We start from the raw sequence: 19,552 nt of genomic DNA, 5'->3' as shown, positions 1-19,552 counted from the left end.
GTTATGTATGTTGATATGACGAAATTAGTGACTTTAAAAAATTTGGGTTAAAAAATGTTGAGATTGTAGGCTATGGAAGCATTACTGTGTACTGTCGTTTGCATAAAATGATGCAAAGAAATGGTCACGCACCGATTTTGGAGATGGATAGGAAGGCTGTAGGGGAGGAGGAGGCCTCTATTAGGGCACAGTGTCTAATATTTCGCTGTGCTCTCAATAGATAATACAGTAACGTTCCCATAGCCAGCTATCTTAACTCTGTTCAATATTGTACTATTTGATTTTGACAGGGGATGGCAATTTCTTGATTTTAAAAGCCTAGTAAGAAGGAACCTTGTTGATCTTATATCTGTATGTAAAATGTATAGTTTTGCTATGTGTACACTTATACCAATAATGGGCTGTACTTGCCAGCTATTGTGATGATTTTTTTGTATTCCTGTTTGTACCTTTGCTTTTTTTAACCCAAATCATAGTTTGTTTTAAATATTGTCCATGATTTTCTAAACAAAATCATGAGACAAACATTTTTCTTCACTTCAACAGCACATAACTCATTTAGAAGTATTGTATGTTGATTTGATAAAATTGGTGAATTTTTAAAATTTGGGTTAAAAATGTTTGAGATTGTAGGCAATGGGAGCGTTTCTGTGTACTGTCATTTGCATAAAATGATACAAAGAATTGGTAAGGCGCAAATTTGGAGATGGATAGGAAGGCTGTAGGGGAGGAGGAGGCCTCTATTAGGGCACAGTGTCTAACATTTCGCTGTTCTCTCAATAGATAATACAATAACGTTCCCATAGCCAGCTTTCTTAACTCTGTTTAATATTGTACTATTTATTTTTGACAGGAGGTGGCAATTTTTTATTACAAAAGCCTAGTAAGAAGGAACCTTGTTGGTTTTATATCTGTACGTAAAATGTGTAGCTTCTCGGCTTTTTGGCTAAGATCAAGTGTAGTATCTGTTCTTATCAGTTTCATGCTGGTGGCAGGCGACGCCAGTATGGAGCTCGTGGGGATGGGTGCTGCATGGTATGGAGCAGGTGTACCGGGCCGTTTCGGGGCTGGTTCTGAGGAATCACCTTGACGGCTGCCCTGATGTGACCTGCTTCCTCCGGGTCTCACGCAAGGCTCAGTGGGTCTAGAGCCGAGGTACTTTAGTGCCTCGGGGAGTGGTGACCCTGAGGTGCCGAAACTCACTGGGAGGATAGACTCACTGAGTTGAAGCACGGGCACCATGATCTCTTGATTCCCGGCCTTCTGGCTAGGATCAGAGAAATTTTTATAGATCCGGCCGGATGTCTGGGTAGTATAACTGCACATATTCACTTATTTATTTCTTTTTGTCTCACTGTGTAACTTTTTGCGTATTGTGTGTCCACAGGATTTGTCAGGATGCGGTAGCCCTTCTGGGTGTCCCTCCTGGTGGTCTAGGGGAGGTGTGAGTGGCCATTAGGTTCCGCACCTCCCTGCAAACATCCCGGGTGCTCCTGCTCTGACAGGGTACCTACCGTTATCGGCTCTGCGGGCAGATACCTTGGCTAACGCCTAGGGGGATGCCGTGAGCATTTGTGGTCCCTTAGTAGCTTCAGCAAAAAGGGACATCGAACCTGGAACCTCGCAGGTACCTTTTGGTCCGGAGGAGAAGGGTAAGGTTTGTTGGGGGGCCTCTCTCCTATCGGAGAAGGGCTTGCGATGGACCGCATCCTCTGTGCATTTTTTTTTTTAGTGTAACACGTTTGCTCTTTTTCTTGCACTTTGGGTGATTCGAGAGCATGTTCCTCAGCTCTTAGATAAATACAAAAGCCTAGTAAGAAGGAACCTTGTTGTTTTTATATCTGTATGTAAAATGTATAGTTTTGCTATGTGTACACTTATACCAATAGTGGGCTGTACTTGCCGGCAATTGTGATGATTTTTTTGTATTCCTATTTGTACCTTTATTTTTTTAACCCAAATCATAGTTTGTTTTAAATATTGTCCATGATTTTTAAAAAAATCATGAGACTGAAACATTTTTCTTCACTTCAACAGCACATAACTCCTTGAGACGTAATGTATTTTGATTTGACAAAATTGGTGAATTTTAAACATTTGGGTTAAAAAAAATTTAGATTGTAGGCTATGGGAGCGTTTCTGTGCACTGTCATTTGCATAAAATGATACAAAGAATTGGCAAGGCGCCAATTTGGAGATGGATAGGAAGGCTGTAGGGGAGGAGGAGGCCTCTATTAGGGCACAGTGTCTAACATTTCGCTGTTCTCTCAATAGATAATGCAGTAACGTTCCCATAGCCAGCTATCTTAACTCTGTTTAATTTTGTACTATTTGTTTTTGACAGGGGATGGCAATTTCTTGATTACAAAAGCCTAGTAAGAAGGAACCTTGTTGTTTTTTGTATCTGTATGTAAAATGGATAGTTTTGCTATGTGTACACTTATACCAATAATGGGCTGTACTTGCCAGCTAATGTGATGATTTTTTTGTATTCCTATTTGTACCTTTGTTTTTTTAACCCAAATCATAGTTTGTTTTTATTATTGTCCATGATTTTTAAACAAAATCATGAGACTGAAACATTTTTTCTTCACTTCAACAGCATTTGACACCTTGAGAAGTTATATATGTTGATATGACGAAATTAGTGACTTTAAAAAATTTGGGTTAAAAAATGTTGAGATTGTAGGCTATAGAAGCATTACTGTGTACTGTCGTTTGCATAAAATGATGCAAAGAAATGGTCTTGCTACGATTTTGGAGATGGATAGGAAGGCTGTAGGGGAGGAGGCCTCTATTAGGGCACAGTGTCTAACATTTCGCTGTGCTCTCAATAGATAATACAGTAAAGTTCCTATAGCCAGCTATCTTAACTATAGTTTTGCTATGTGTACACTTATACCAATAATGGGCTGTACTTGCCAGCTATTGTGATGATTTTTTTGTATTCCTATTTGTACCTTTGTTTTTTTAACCCCAATCATAGTTTGTTTTAAATATTGTCCATGATTAAAAAAAAGAAAATCATGAGACAATCATTTTTCTTCACTTCAACAGCACATAACTCCTTGAGACGTAATGTATGTTGATTTGACAAAATTGGTGAATTTTAAACATTTGGGTTAAAAAATGTTTAGATTGTAGGCTATGGGAGCGTTTCTGTGCACTGTCATTTGCATAAAATGATACAAAGAATTGGCAAGGTGCCAATTTGGAGATGGATAGGACGGCTGTAGGGGAGGAGGAGGCCTCTATTAGGGCACAGTGTCTAATATTTCACTGTGCTCTCAATAGATAATACAGTAACGTTCCCATAGCCAGCTATCTTAACTCTGTTCAATATTGTACTATTTGTTTTTGACAGGGGATGGCAATTTCTTGATTACAAAAGCCTAGTAAGAAGGAATCTTGTTGTTTTTTATATCTGTATGTAAAATTTATAGTTTTGCTATGTGTACACTTATACCAATAATGGGCTGTACTTGCCAGCTAATGTGATGACTTTTTTTGTATTCCTATTTGTACCTTTGTTTGTTTTTTAACCCAAATCATAGTTTGTTTTTATTATTGTCCATGATTTTTAAACAAAATCATGAGACTGAAACATTTTTTCTTCACTTCAACAGCATATGACACCTTGAGAAGTTATGTATGTTGATATGACGAAATTAGTAACTTTAAAAAATTTGGGTTAAAAAATGTTGAGATTGTAGGCTATGGAAGCATTACTGTGTACTGTCGTTTGCATAAAATGATGCAAAGAAATGGTCACGCTACGATTTTGGAGATGGATAGGAAGGCTGTAGGGGAGGAGGAGGCCTCTATTAGGGCACAGTGTCTAACATTTCGCTGTGCTCTCGATAGATAATACAGTAAAGTTCCTATAGCCAGCTATCTTAACTATAGTTTTGCTATGTGTACACTTATACCAATAATGGGCTGTACTTGCCAGCTATTGTGATGATTTTTTTGTATTCCTATTTGTACCTTTGTTTTTTTAACCCCAATCATAGTTTATTTTAAATATTGTCCATGATTTTAAAAAAAAATCATGAGACTGAAACATCTTTCTTCACTTCAACAGCACATAACTCCTTGAGACGTAATGTATGTTGATTTGACATAATTGGTGAATTTTAAACATTTTGGGTTAAAAAAAATTTAACTTGTAGGCTATGGGAGCTTTTCTGTGCACTGTCATTTGCATAAAATGATACAAAGAATTGGCAAGGAGCCAATTTGGAGATGGATAGGAAGGCTGTAGGGGAGGAGGAGGCCTCTATTAGGGCACAATGTCTAACATTTCGCTGTTCTTTCAATAGATAATGCAGTAACGTTCCCATAGCCAGCTATCTTAACTCTGTTCAATATTGTACTATTTGTTTTTGACAGGGGATGGCAATTTCTTGATTACAAAAGCCTAGTAAGAAGGAACCTTGTTGTTTTTTATATCTGTATGTAAAATTTATAGTTTTGCTATATGTACACTTATACCAATAATGGGCTATACTTGCCAGCTAATGTGATGATTTTTTTGTATTCCTATTTGTACCTTTGTTTTTTTTTAACCCAAATCATAGTTTTTTTCTATTATTGTCCATGATTTTTAAACAAAATCATGAGACTGAAACATTTTTTCTTCACTTCAACAGCAGATGACACTTTGAGAAGTTATGTTTGTTGATATGACGAAATTAGTGACTTTAAAAGATTTTAGTTAAAAATGTTGAGATTGTAGGCTATGGAAGCATTTCTGTGTACTGTCGTTTGCATAAAATGATGCAAAGAAATGGTCACGCACCGATTTTGGAGATGGATAGGAAGGCTGTAGGGGAGGAGGAGGCCTCTATTAGGGCACAGTGTCTAATATTTCGCTGTGCTCTCAATAGATAATACAGTAACGTTCCCATAGCCAGCTATCTTAACTCTGTTCAATATTGTACTATTTGATTTTGACAGGGGATGGCAATTTCTTGATTATAAAAGCCTAGTAAGAAGGAACCTTGTTGATCTTATATCTGTATGTAAAATGTATAGTTTTGCTATGTGTACACTTATACCAATAATGGGCTGTACTTGCCAGCTATTGTGATGATTTTTTTGTATTCCTGTTTGTACCTTTGTTTTTTTTAACCCAAATCATAGTTTGTTTTAAATATTGTCCATGATTTTTTAAACAAAATCATGAGACAAACATTTTTCTTCACTTCAACAGCACATAATTCATTTAGAAGTATTGCATGTTGATTTGATAAAATTGGTGAATTTTTTAAATTTGGGTTAAAAATGTTTGAGATTGTAGGCAATGGGAGCGTTTCTGTATACTGTCATTTGCATAAAATGATACAAAGAAATGGTAAGGCGCCAATTTGGAGATGGATAAGAAGGCTGTAGGGGAGGAGGCCTCTATTAGGGCACAGTGTCTAACATTTCGCTGTTCTCTCAATAGATAATACAATAACGTTCCCATAGCCAGCTTTCTTAACTCTGTTTAATATTGTACTATTTATTACAAAAGCCTAGTAAGAAGGAACCTTGTTGGTTTTATATCTGTATGTAAAATGTGTAGCTTCTCGGCTTTTTGGCTAAGATCAAGTGTAGTATCTGTTCTTATCAGTTTCATGCTGGTGGCAGGCGACGCCAGTATGGAGCTCGTGGGGATGGGTGCTGCATGATATGGAGCAGGTGTACCGGGCCGTTTCAGGGCTGGTTCTGAGGAATCACCTTGACGGCTGCCCTGATGTGACCTGCTTCCTCCGGGTCTCACGCAAGGCTGAGTTGGTCTAGAGCCGAGGACTGAAACATTTTTCTTCACTTCAACAGCACATAACTCCTTGAGACGTAATGTATGTTGATTTGACAAAATTGGTGAATTTTAAACATTTGGGTTAAAATTTTTTTAGATTGTAGGCTATGGGAGCGTTTCTGTGCACTGTCATTTGCATAAAATGATACAAAGAATTGGCAAGGCGCCAATTTGGAGATGGATAGGAAGGCTGTAGGGGAGGAGGAGGCCTCTATTAGGGCACAGTGTCTAATATTTCGCTGTGCTCTCAATAGATAATACAGTAACGTTCCCATAGCCAGCTATCTTAACTCTGTTCAATATTGTACTATTTGATTTTGACAGGGGATGGCAATTTCTTGATTATAAAAGCCTAGTAAGAAGGAACCTTGTTGATCTTATATCTGTATGTAAAATGTATAGTTTTGCTATGTGTACACTTATACCAATAATGGGCTGTACTTGCCAGCTATTGTGATGATTTTTTTGTATTCCTGTTTGTACCTTTGTTTTTTTAACCCAAATCATAGTTTGTTTTTTATATTGTCCATGATTTTTAAACAAAATCATGAGACTGAAACATTTTTTCTTCACTTCAACAGCATTTGACACCTTGAGAAGTTATGTATGTTGATATGACGAAATGAGTGACTTTAAAAAATTTGGGTTAAAAAATGTTGAGATTGTAGGCTATGGAAGCATTACTGTGTACTGTCGTTTGCATAAAATGATGCAAAGAAATGGTCACGCACCGATTTTGGAGATGGATAGGAAGGCTGTAGGGGAGGAGGAGGCCTCTATTAGGACACAGTGTCTAACATTTCGCTGTGCTCTCAATAGATAATACAGTAAAGTTCCTATAGCCAGCTATCTTAACTATAGTTTTGCTATGTGTACACTTATACCAATAATGGGCTGTACTTGCCAGCTATTGTGATGATTTTTTTGTATTCCTATTTGTACCTTTGTTTTTTTAACCCCAATCATAGTTTGTTTTAAATATTCACCATGATTTAAAAAAAAAATCATGAGACAATCATTTTTTTTCACTTCAACAGCACATAACTCCTTGAGACGTAATGTATGTTGATTTGACAAAATTGGTGAATTTTAAACATTTGGGTTAAAAAATGTTTAGATTGTAGGCTATGGGAGCGTTTCTGTGCACTGTCATTTGCATAAAATGATACAAAGAATTGGCAAGGCGCCAATTTGGAGATGGATAGGACGGCTGTAGGGGAGGAGGAGGCCTCTATTAGGGCACAGTGTCTAATATTTCACTGTGCTCTCAATAGATAATACAGTAACGTTCCCATAGCCAGCTATCTTAACTCTGTTCAATATTGTACTATTTGTTTTTGACAGGGGATGGCAATTTCTTGATTACAAAAGCCTAGTAAGAAGGAATCTTGTTGTTTTTTATATCTGTATGTAAAATGTATAGTTTTGCTATGTGTACACTTATACCAATAATGGGCTGTACTTGCCAGCTAATGTGATGATTTTTTTGTATTCCTATTTGTACCTTTGTTTGTTTTTTAACCCAAATCATAGTTTGTTTTTATTATTGTCCATGATTTTTAAACAAAATCATGAGACTGAAACATTTTTTCTTCACTTCAACAGCATATGACACCTTGAGAAGTTATGTATGTTGATATGACGAAATTAGTGACTTTAAAAAATTTGGGTTAAAAAATGTTGAGATTGTAGGCTATGGAAGCATTACTGTGTACTGTCGTTTGCATAAAATGATGCAAAGAAATGGTCTTGCTACGATTTTGGAGATGGATAGGAAGGCTGTAGGGGAGGAGGAGGCCTCTATTAGGGCACAGTGTCTAACATTTCGCTGTGCTCTCAATAGATAATACAGTAAAGTTCCTATAGCCAGCTATCTTAACTATAGTTTTGCTATGTGTACACTTATACCAATAATGGGCTGTACTTGCCAGCTATTGTGATGATTTTTTTGTATTCCTATTTGTACCTTTGTTTTTTTAACCCCAATCATAGTTTATTTAAAATATTGTCCATGATTTAAAAAAAAAATCATGAGACTGAAACATCTTTCTTCACTTCAACAGCACATAACTCCTTGAGACGTAATGTATGTTGATTTGACAAAATTGGTGAATTTTAAACATTTGGGTTAAAAATTTTTTAACTTGTAGGCTATGGGAGCTTTTCTGTGCACTGTCATTTGCATAAAATGATACAAAGAGTTGGCAAGGCGCCAATTTGGAGATGGATAGGAAGGCTGTAGGGGAGGCCTCTATTAGGGCACAGTGTCTAATATTTCGCTGTGCTCTCAATAGATAATACAGTAACGTTGCCATAGCCAGCTATCTTAACTCTGTTCAATATTGTACTATTTGTTTTTGACAGGGGATGGCAATTTCTTGATTACAAAAGCCTAGTAAGAAGGAACCTTGTTGTTTTTTGTATCTGTATGTAAAATGTATAGTTTTGCTATGTGTACACTTATACCAATAATGGGCTGTACTTGCCAGCTAATGTGATGATTTTTTTGTATTCCTATTTGTACCTTTGTTTTTTTAACCCAAATCATAGTTTGTTTTTATTGTCCATGATTTTTAAACAAAATCATGAGACTGAAACATTTTTTCTTCACTTCAACAGCAGATGACACTTTGAGAAGTTATGTATGTTGATATGACGAAATTAGTGACTTTAAAAGATTTGGGTTAAAAAATGTTGAGATTGTAGGCTATGGAAGCATTTCTGTGTACTGTCGTTTGCATAAAATGATGCAAAGAAATGGTCACGCATCGATTTTGGCGAAGGATAGGAAGGCTGTTGGGGAGGAGGAGGCCTCTATTAGGGCACAGTGTCTAATATTTCGCTGTGCTCTCAATAGATAATACAGTAACGTTCCCATAGCCAGCTATCTTAACTCTGTTCAATATTGTACTATTTGATTTTGACAGGGGATTGCAATTTCTTGATTATAAAAGCCTAGTAAGAAGGAACCTTGTTGATCTTATATCTGTATGTAAAATGTATAGTTTTGCTATGTGTACACTTATACCAATAATGGGCTGTACTTGCCAGCTATTGTGATGATTTTTTTGTATTCCTGTTTGTACCTTTGTTTTTTTTAACCCAAATCATAGTTTGTTTTAAATATTGTCCATGATTTTTTAAACAAAATCATGAGACAAACATTTTTCTTCACTTCAACAGCACATAATTCATGTAGAAGTATTGTATGTTGATTTGATAAAATTGGTGAATTTTTAAAATTTGGGTTAAAAATGTTTGAGATTGTAGGCAATGGGAGCATTTCTGTATACTGTCATTTGCATAAAATGATACAAAGAATTGGTAAGGCGCCAATTTGGAGATGGATAAGAAGGCTGTAGGGGAGGAGGCCTCTATTAGGGCACAGTGTCTAACATTTCGCTGTTCTCTCAATAGATAATACAATAACGTTCCCATAGCCAGCTTTCTTAACTCTGTTTAATTTTGTACTATTTATTACAAAAGCCTAGTAAGAAGGAACCTTGTTGGTTTTATATCTGTATGTAAAATGTGTAGCTTCTCGGCTTTTTGGCTAAGATCAAGTGTAGTATCTGTTCTTATCAGTTTCATGCTGGTGGCAGGCGACGCCAGTATGGAGCTCGTGGGGATGGGTGCTGCATGGTATGGAGCAGGTGTACCGGGCCGTTTCGGGGCTGGTTCTGAGGAATCAACTTGACGGCTGCCCTGATGTGACCTGCTTCCTCCGGGTCTCACGCAAGGCTGAGTGGGTCTAGAGCCGAGGTACTTTAGTGCCTCGGGGAGTGGTGACCCCGAGGTGCCGAAACTCACTGGGAGGATAGACTCACTGAGTTGAAGCACGGGCACCATGATCTCTTGATTCCCAGCCTTCTGGCTAGGATCATAGAAATTTTTATAGATCCGGCCGGATGTCTGGGTAGTATAACTGCACATATTCACTTATTTATTTCTTTTTGTCTCACTGTGTAACTTTTTGCGTATTGTGTGTCCACAGGATTTGTCAGGATGCGGTAGCCCTTCTGGGTGTCCCTCCTGGTGGTCTAGGGGAGGTGTGAGTGGCCATTAGGTTCCGCACCTCCCTGCAAACACCCCGGGTGCTCCTGCTCTGACAGGGTACCTACCGTTATCGGCTCTGCGGGCAGATACCTTGGCTAACGCCTAGGGGGATGCCGTGAGCATTTGTGGTCCCTTAGTAGCTTCAGCAAAAAGGGACATCGAACCTGGAACCTCGCAGGTACCTTTTGGTCCGGAGGAGAAGGGTAAGGTTTGTTGGGGGGCCTCTCTCCTATCGGAGAAGGGCTTGCGATGGACCGCATCCTCTGTGAATTTTTTTTTTAGTGTAACACGTTTGCTCTTTTTCTTGCACTTTGGGTGATTCGAGAGCATGTTCCTCGGCTCTTAGATAAATACAAAAACCTAGTAAGAAGAAACCTTGTTGTTTTTATATCTGTATGTAAAATGTATAGTTTTGCTATGTGTACACTTATACCAATAGTGGGCTGTACTTGCCGGCAATTGTGATGATTTTTTTATATTCCTATTTGTACCTTTATTTTTTTAACCCAAATCATAGTTTGTTTTAAATATTGTCCATGATTTAAAAAAAAATCATGAGACTGAAACATTTTTCTTCACTTCAACAGCACATAACTCCTTGAGACGTAATGTATGTTGATTTGACAAAATTGGTGAATTTTAAACATTTGGGTAAAAAATTTTTTAGATTGTAGGCTATGGGAGCGTTTCTGTGCACTGTCATTTGCATAAAATGATACAAAGAATTGGCAAGGCGCCAATTTGGAGATGGATAGGAAGAATGTAGGGGAGGAGGAGGCCTCTATTAGGGCACAGTGTCTAACATTTCGCTGTTCTCTCAATAGATAATGCAGTAACGTTCCCATAGCCAGCTATCTTAACTCTGTTTAATTTTGTACTATTTGTTTTTGACAGGGGATGGCAATTTCTTGATTACAAAAGCCTAGTAAGAAGGAACCTTGTTGTTTTTTGTATCTGTATGTAAAATGTATAGTTTTGCTATGTGTACACTTATACCAATAATGGGCTGTACTTGCCAGCTAATGTGATGATTTTTTTGTATTCCTATTTGTACCTTTGTTTTTTTAACCCCAATCATAGTTTGTTTTAAATATTGTCCATGATTTAAAAAAAAATCATGAGACAATCATTTTTCTTCACTTCAACAGCACATAACTCCTTGAGACGTAATGTATGTTGATTTGAAAAAATTGGTGAATTTTAAACATTTGGGTTAAAAAATGTTTAGATTGTAGGCTATGGGAGCGTTTCTGTGCACTGTCATTTGCATAAAATGATACAAAGAATTGGCAAGGCGCCAATTTGGAGATGGATAGGACGGCTGTAGGGGAGGAGGAGGCCTCTATTAGGGCACAGTGTCTAATATTTCACTGTGCTCTCAATAGATAATACAGTAACGTTCCCATAGCCAGCTATCTTAACTCTGTTCAATATTGTACTATTTGTTTTTGACAGGGGATGGCAATTTCTTGATTACAAAAGCCTAGTAAGAAGGAATCTTGTTGTTTTTTATATCTGTATGTAAAATGTATAGTTTTGCTATGTGTACACTTATACCAATAATGGGCTGTACTTGCCAGCTAATGTGATGATTTTTTTGTATTCCTATTTGTACCTTTGTTTGTTTTTTAAACCAAATCATAGTTTGTTTTTATTATTGTCCATGATTTTTAAACAAAATCATGAGACTGAAACATTTTTTCTTCACTTCAACAGCATATGACACCTTGAGAAGTTATGTATGTTGATATGACGAAATTAGTGGCTTTAAAAAATTTGGGTTAAAAAATGTTGAGATTGTAGGCTATGGAAGCATTACTGTGTACTGTCGTTTGCATAAAATGATGCAAAGAAATGGTCACGCACCGATTTTGGAGATGGATAGGAAGGCTGTAGGGGAGGAGGAGGCCTCTATTAGGGCACAGTGTCTAATATTTCGCTGTGCTCTCAATAGATAATACAGTAACGTTCCCATAGCCAGCTATCTTAACTATAGTTTTGCTATGTGTACACTTATACCAATAATGGGCTGTACTTGCCAGCTATTGTGATGATTTTTTTGTATTCCTATTTGTACCTTTGTTTTTTAACCCCAATTATAGTTTATTTTAAATATTGTCCATGATTTTTAAAAAAAATCATGAGACTGAAACATCTTTCTTCACTTCAACAGCACATAACTCCTTGAGACGTAATGTATGTTGATTTGACAAAATTGGTGAATTTTAAACATTTGGGTTAAAAATTTTTTTAACTTGTAGGCTATGGGAGCTTTTCTGTGCACTGTCATTTGCATAAAATGATACAAAGAGTTGGCAAGGCGCCAATTTGGAGATGGATAGGAAGGCTGTAGGGGAGGAGGAGGCCTCTATTAGGGCACAGTGTCTAATATTTCGCTGTGCTCTCAATAGATAATACAGTAACGTTGCCATAGCCAGCTATCTTAACTCTTCATTATTGTACTATTTGTTTTTGACAGGGGGTGGCAATTTCTTGATTACAAAAGCCTAGTAAGAAGGAACCTTGTTGTTTTTTATATCTGTATGTAAAATTTATAGTTTTGCTATATGTACACTTATACCAATAATGGGCTGTACTTGCCAGCTAATGTGATGATTTTTTTGTATTCCTATTTGTACCTTTGTTTTTTTAACCCCAATCATAGTTTATTTTAAATATTGTCCATGATTTTTTTTTAAAATCATGAGACTGAAACATCTTTCTTCACTTCAACAGCACATAACTCCTTGAGACGTAATGTATGTTGATTTGACAAAATTGGTGAATTTTAAACATTTGGGTTAAAAAAAATTTAACTTGTAGGCTATAGGAGCTTTTCTGTGCACTGTCATTTGCATAAAATGATACAAAGAATTGGCAAGGAGCCAATTTGGAGATGGATAGGAAGGCTGTAGGGGAGGAGGAGGCCTCTATTAGGGCACAGTGTCTAACATTTCGCTGTTCTCTCAATAGATAATGCAGTAACGTTCCCATAGCCAGCTATCTTAACTCTGTTCAATATTGTACTATTTGTTTTTGACAGGGGATGGCAATTTCTTGATTACAAAAGCCTAGTAAGAAGGAACCTTGTTGTTTTTTATATCTGTATGTAAAATTTATAGTTTTGCTATATGTACACTTATACCAATAATGGGCTATACTTGCCAGCTAATGTGATGATTTTTTTGTATTCCTATTTGTACCTTTGTTTTTTTTTAACCCAAATCATAGTTTGTTTTTATTATTGTCCATGATTTTTAAACAAAATCATGAGACTGAAACATTTTTTCTTCACTTCAACAGCAGATGACACTTTGAGAAGTTATGTTTGTTGATATGACGAAATTAGTGACTTTAAAAGATTTGGGTTAAAAATGTTGAGATTGTAGGCTATGGAAGCATTTCTGTGTACTGTCGTTTGCATAAAATGATGCAAAGAAATGGTCACGCACCGATTTTGGAGATGGATAGGAAGGCTGTAGGGGAGGAGGAGGCCTCTATTAGGGCACAGTGTCTAATATTTCGCTGTGCTCTCAATAGATAATACAGTAACGTTCCCATAGCCAGCTATCTTAACTCTGTTCAATATTGTACTATTTGATTTTGACAGGGGATGGCAATTTCTTGATTATAAAAGCCTAGTAAGAAGGAACCTTGTTGATCTTATATCTGTATGTAAAATGTATAGTTTTGCTATGTGTACACTTATACCAATAATGGGCTGTACTTGCCAGCTATTGTGATGATTTTTTTGTATTCCTGTTTGTACCTTTGTTTTTTTTAACCCAAATCATAGTTTGTTTTAAATATTGTCCATGATTTTTTAAACAAAATCATGAGACAAACATTTTTCTTCACTTCAACAGCACATAATTCATTTAGAAGTATTGCATGTTGATTTGATAAAATTGGTGAATTTTTTAAATTTGGGTTAAAAATGTTTGAGATTGTAGGCAATGGGAGCGTTTCTGTATACTGTCATTTGCATAAAATGATACAAAGAAATGGTAAGGCGCCAATTTGGAGATGGATAAGAAGGCTGTAGGGGAGGAGGCCTCTATTAGGGCACAGTGTCTAACATTTCGCTGTTCTCTCAATAGATAATACAATAACGTTCCCATAGCCAGCTTTCTTAACTCTGTTTAATATTGTACTATTTATTACAAAAGCCTAGTAAGAAGGAACCTTGTTGGTTTTATATCTGTATGTAAAATGTGTAGCTTCTCGGCTTTTTGGCTAAGATCAAGTGTAGTATCTGTTCTTATCAGTTTCATGCTGGTGGCAGGCGACGCCAGTATGGAGCTCGTGGGGATGGGTGCTGCATGGTATGGAGCAGGTGTACCGGGCCGTTTCGGGGCTGGTTCTGAGGAATCACCTTGACGGCTGCCCTGATGTGACCTGCTTCCTCCGGGTCTCACGCAAGGCTGAGTGGGTCTAGAGCCGAGGACTGAAACATTTTTCTTCACTTCAACAGCACATAACTCCTTGAGACGTAATGTATGTTGATTTGACAAAATTGGTGAATTTTAAACATTTGGGTTAAAATTTTTTTAGATTGTAGGCTATGGGAGCGTTTCTGTGCACTGTCATTTGCATAAAATGATACAAAGAATTGGCAACGCGCCAATTTGGAGATGGATAGGAAGGCTGTAGGGGAGGAGGAGGCCTCTATTAGGGCACAGTGTCTAACATTTCGCTGTTCTCTCAATAGATAATGCAGTAACGTTCCCATAGCCAGCTATCTTAACTCTGTTTAATTTTGTACTATTTGTTTTTGACAGGGGATGGCAATTTCTTGATTACAAAAGCCTAGTAAGAAGGAACCTTGTTGTTTTTTGTATCTGTTTGTAAAATGTATAGTTTTGCTATGTGTACACTTATACCAATAATGGGCTGTACTTGCCAGCTAATGTGATGAATTTTTTGTATTCCTATTTGTACCTTTGTTTTTTTAACCCAAATCATAGTTTGTTTTTATTATTGTCCATGATTTTTAAACAAAATCATGAGACTGAAACATTTTTTCTTCACTTCAACAGCATTTGACACCTTGAGAAGTTATATATGTTGATATGACGAAATTAGTGACTTTAAAAAATTTGGGTTAAAAAATGTTGAGATTGTAGGCTATGGAAGCATTACTGTGTACTGTCTTTTGCATAAAATGATGCAAAGAAATGGTCTTGCTACGATTTTGGAGATGGATAGGAAGGCTGTAGGGGAGGAGGAGGCCTCTATTAGGGCACAGTGTCTAACATTTCGCTGTGCTCTCAATAGATAATACAGTAAAGTTCCTATAGCCAGCTATCTTAACTATAGTTTTGCTATGTGTACACTTATACCAATAATGGGCTGTACTTGCCAGCTATTGTGATGATTTTTTTTGTATTCCTATTTGTACCTTTGTTTTTTTAACCCCAATCATAGTTTGTTTTAAATATTCACCATGATTTAAAAAAAAAAATCATGAGACAATCATTTTTCTTCACTTCAACAGCACATAACTCCTTGAGACGTAATGTATGTTGATTTGACAAAATTGGTAAATGTTAAACATTTGGGTTAAAAAATGTTTAGATTGTAGGCTATGGGAGCGTTTCTGTGCACTGTCATTTGCAGAAAATGATACAAAGAATTGGCAAGGTGCCAATTTGGAGATGGATAGGACGGCTGTAGGGGAGGAGGAGGCCTCTATTAGGGCACAGTGTCTAATATTTCGCTGTGCTCTCAATAGATAATACAGTAACGTTCCCATAGCCAGCTATCTTAACTCTGTTCAATATTGTACTATTTGATTTTGACAGGGGATGGCAATTTCTTGATTATAAAAGCCTAGTAAGAAGGAACCTTGTTGATCTTATATCTGTATGTAAAATGTATAGTTTTGCTATGTGTACACTTATACCAATAATGGGCTGTACTTGCCAGCTATTGTGATGATTTTTTTGTATTCCTGTTTGTACCTTTGTTTTTTTAACCCAAATCATAGTTTGTTTTTTATATTGTCCATGATTTTTAAACAAAATCATGAGACTGAAACATTTTTTCTTCACTTCAACAGCATTTGACACCTTGAGAAGTTATGTATGTTGATATGACGAAATGAGTGACTTTAAAAAATTTGGGTTAAAAAATGTTGAGATTGTAGGCTATGGAAGCATTACTGTGTACTGTCGTTTGCATAAAATGATGCAAAGAAATGGTCACGCACCGATTTTGGAGATGGATAGGAAGGCTGTAGGGGAGGCCTCTATTAGGGCACAGTGTCTAACATTTCGCTGTTCTCTCAATAGATAATACAGTAAAGTTCCTATAGCCAGCTATCTTAACTATAGTTTTGCTATGTGTACACTTATACCAATAATGGGCTGTACTTGCCAGCTATTGTGATGATTTTTTTTGTATTCCTATTTGTACCTTTGTTTTTTTAACCCCAATCATAGTTTATTTAAAATATTGTCCATGATTTTTAAAAAAAATCATGAGACTGAAACATCTTTCTTCACTTCAACAGCACATAACTCCTTGAGACGTAATGTATGTTGATTTGACAAAATTGGTGAATTTTAAACATTTGGGTTAAAATTTTTTTAACTTGTAGGCTATGGGAGCTTTTCTGTGCACTGTCATTTGCATAAAATGATACAAAGAGTTGGCAAGGCGCCAATTTGGAGATGGATAGGAAGGCTGTAGGGGAGGAGGAGGCCTCTATTAGGGCACAGTGTCTAATATTTCGCTGTGCTCTCAATAGATAATACAGTAACGTTGCCATAGCCAGCTATCTTAACTCTGTTCAATATTGTACTATTTGTTTTTGACAGGGGATGGCAATTTCTTGATTACAAAAGCCTAGTAAGAAGGAACCTTGTTGTTTTTTATATCTGTATGTAAAATTTATAGTTTTGCTATATGTACACTTATACCAATAATGGGCTATACTTGCCAGCTAATGTGATGATTTTTTTGTATTCCTATTTGTACCTTTGTTTTTTTTAACCCAAATCATAGTTTGTTTTTATTATTGTCCATGATTTTTAAACAAAATCATGAGACTGAAACATTTTTTCTTCACTTCAACAGCAGATGACACTTTGAGAAGTTATGTATGTTGATATGACGAAATTAGTGACTTTAAAAGATTTGGGTTAAAAAATGTTGAGATTGTATGCTATGGAAGCATTTCTGTGTACTGTCGTTTGCATAAAATGATGCAAAGAAATGGTCACGCACCGATTTTGGAGATGGATAGGAAGGCTGTAGGGGAGGAGGAGGCCTCTATTAGGGCACAGTGTCTAATATTTCGCTGTGCTCTCAATAGATAATACAGTAACGTTCCCATAGCCAGCTATCTTAACTCTGTTCAATATTGTACTATTTGATTTTGACAGGGGATGGCAATTTCTTGATTATAAAAGCCTAGTAAGAAGGAACCTTGTTGATCTTATATCTGTATGTAAAATGTATAGTTTTGCTATGTGTACACTTATACCAATAATGGGCTGTACTTGCCAGCTATTGTGATGATTTTTTTGTATTCCTGTTTGTACCTTTGTTTTTTTAACCCAAATCATAGTTTGTTTTTTATATTGTCCATGATTTTTAAACAAAATCATGAGACTGAAACATTTTTTCTTCACTTCAACAGCATTTGACACCTTGAGAAGTTATGTATGTTGATATGACGAAATGAGTGACTTTAAAAAATTTGGGTTAAAAAATGTTGAGATTGTAGGCTATGGAAGCATTTCTGTGTACTGTCGTTTGCATAAAATGATGCAAAGAAATGGTCACGCACCGATTTTGGAGATGGATAGGAAGGCTGTAGGGGAGGAGGAGGCCTCTATTAGGGCACAGTGTCTAATATTTCGCTGTGCTCTCAATAGATAATACAGTAACGTTCCCATAGCCAGCTATCTTAACTCTGTTCAATATTGTACTATTTGATTTTGACAGGGGATGGCAATTTCTTGATTATAAAAGCCTAGTAAGAAGGAACCTTGTTGATCTTATATCTGTATGTAAAATGTATAGTTTTGCTATGTGTACACTTATACCAATAATGGGCTGTACTTGCCAGCTATTGTGATGATTTATTTGTATTCCTGTTTGTACCTTTGTTTTTTTTAACCCAAATCATAGTTTGTTTTAAATATTGTCCATGATTTTTTAAACAAAATCATGAGACAAACATTTTTCTTCACTTCAACAGCACATAATTCATTTAGAAGTATTGTATGTTGATTTGATAAAATTGGTGAATTTTTAAAATTTGGGTTAAAAATGTTTGAGATTGTAGGCAATGGGAGCGTTTCTGTATACTGTCATTTGCATAAAATGATACAAAGAATTGGTAAGGCGCCAATTTGGAGATGGATAGGAAGGCTGTAGGGGAGGAGGAGGCCTCTATTAGGGCACAGTGTCTAACATTTCGCTGTTCTCTAAATAGATAATACAATAACGTTCCCATAGCCAGCTTTCTTAACTCTGTTTAATATTGTACTATTTATTACAAAAGCCTAGTAAGAAGGAACCTTGTTGGTTTTATATCTGTATGTAAAATGTGTAGCTTCTCGGCTTTTTGGCTAAGATCAAGTGTAGTATCTGTTCTTATCAGTTTCATGCTGGTGGCAGGCGACGCCAGTATGGAGCTCGTGGGGATGGGTGCTGCATGGTATGGAGCAGGTGTACCGGGCCGTTTCGGGGCTGGTTCTGAGGAATCACCTTGACGGCTGCCCTGATGTGACCTGCTGCCTCCGGGTCTCACGCAAGGCTGAGTGGGTCTAGAGCCGAGGACTGAAACATTTTTCTTCACTTCAACAGCACATAACTCCTTGAGACGTAATGTATGTTGATTTGACAAAATTGGTGAATTTTCAACATTTGGGTTAAAAAATTTTTTAGATTGTAGGCTATGGGAGCGTTTCTGTGCACTGTCATTTGCATAAAATGATACAAAGAATTGGCAAGGCGCCAATTTGGAGATGGATAGGAAGGCTGTAGGGGAGGAGGAGGCCTCTATTAGGGCACAGTGTCTAACATTTCGCTGTTCTCTCAATAGATAATGCAGTAACGTTCCCATAGCCAGCTATCTTAACTCTGTTTAATTTTGTACTATTTGTTTTTGACAGGGGATGGCAATTTCTTGATTACAAAAGCCTAGTAAGAAGGAACCTTGTTGTTTTTTGTATCTGTATGTAAAATGTATAGTTTTGCTATGTGTACACTTATACCAATAATGGGCTGTACTTGCCAGCTAATGTGATGATTTTTTTGTATTCCTATTTGTACCTTTGTTTTTTTAACCCAAATCATAGTTTGTTTTTATTATTGTCCATGATTTTTAAACAAAATCATGAGACTGAAACATTTTTTCTTCACTTCAACAGCAGATGACACTTTGAGAAGTTATGTATGTTGATATGACGAAATTAGTGACTTTAAAAGATTTGGGTTAAAAAATGTTGAGATTGTAGGCTATGGAAGCATTTCTGTGTACTGTCGTTTGCATAAAATGATGCACAGAAATGGTCACGCACCGATTTTGGAGATGGATAGGAAGGCTGTAGGGGAGGAGAAGGCCTCTATTAGGGCACAGTGTCTAACATTTCGCTGTGCTCTCAATAGATAATACAGTAAAGTTCCTATAGCCAGCTATCTTAACTATAGTTTTGCTATGTGTACACTTATACC

At 36.6% G+C, this 19,552-nt stretch overlaps 5 pseudogenes; all 5 read left to right on the top strand.

Annotated features, from left to right (window-relative positions):
* The first annotated feature begins 926 nt into the window (after positions 1-926).
* On the top strand, positions 927-1,017 carry LOC130359344 (U2 spliceosomal RNA; annotated as a pseudogene).
* A 4,548-nt stretch (positions 1,018-5,565) lies between these two features.
* On the top strand, positions 5,566-5,656 carry LOC130359241 (U2 spliceosomal RNA; annotated as a pseudogene).
* A 3,683-nt stretch (positions 5,657-9,339) lies between these two features.
* On the top strand, positions 9,340-9,430 carry LOC130359333 (U2 spliceosomal RNA; annotated as a pseudogene).
* Positions 9,431-14,078: 4,648 nt separating this feature from the next.
* LOC130359321 (U2 spliceosomal RNA) lies at positions 14,079-14,169 on the top strand (annotated as a pseudogene).
* Positions 14,170-18,424: 4,255 nt separating this feature from the next.
* On the top strand, positions 18,425-18,515 carry LOC130359309 (U2 spliceosomal RNA; annotated as a pseudogene).
* The last annotated feature ends 1,037 nt before the right edge of the window (positions 18,516-19,552 follow it).

The sequence above is a fragment of the Hyla sarda genome, chromosome 2 (genome assembly GCF_029499605.1).
Source record: "Hyla sarda isolate aHylSar1 chromosome 2, aHylSar1.hap1, whole genome shotgun sequence".
NCBI lineage: Eukaryota > Metazoa > Chordata > Amphibia > Anura > Hylidae > Hyla > Hyla sarda.
The sequence above is the reverse complement of the archived record's forward strand: the minus strand, read 5'-3'. Positions and strand labels throughout refer to the sequence as shown.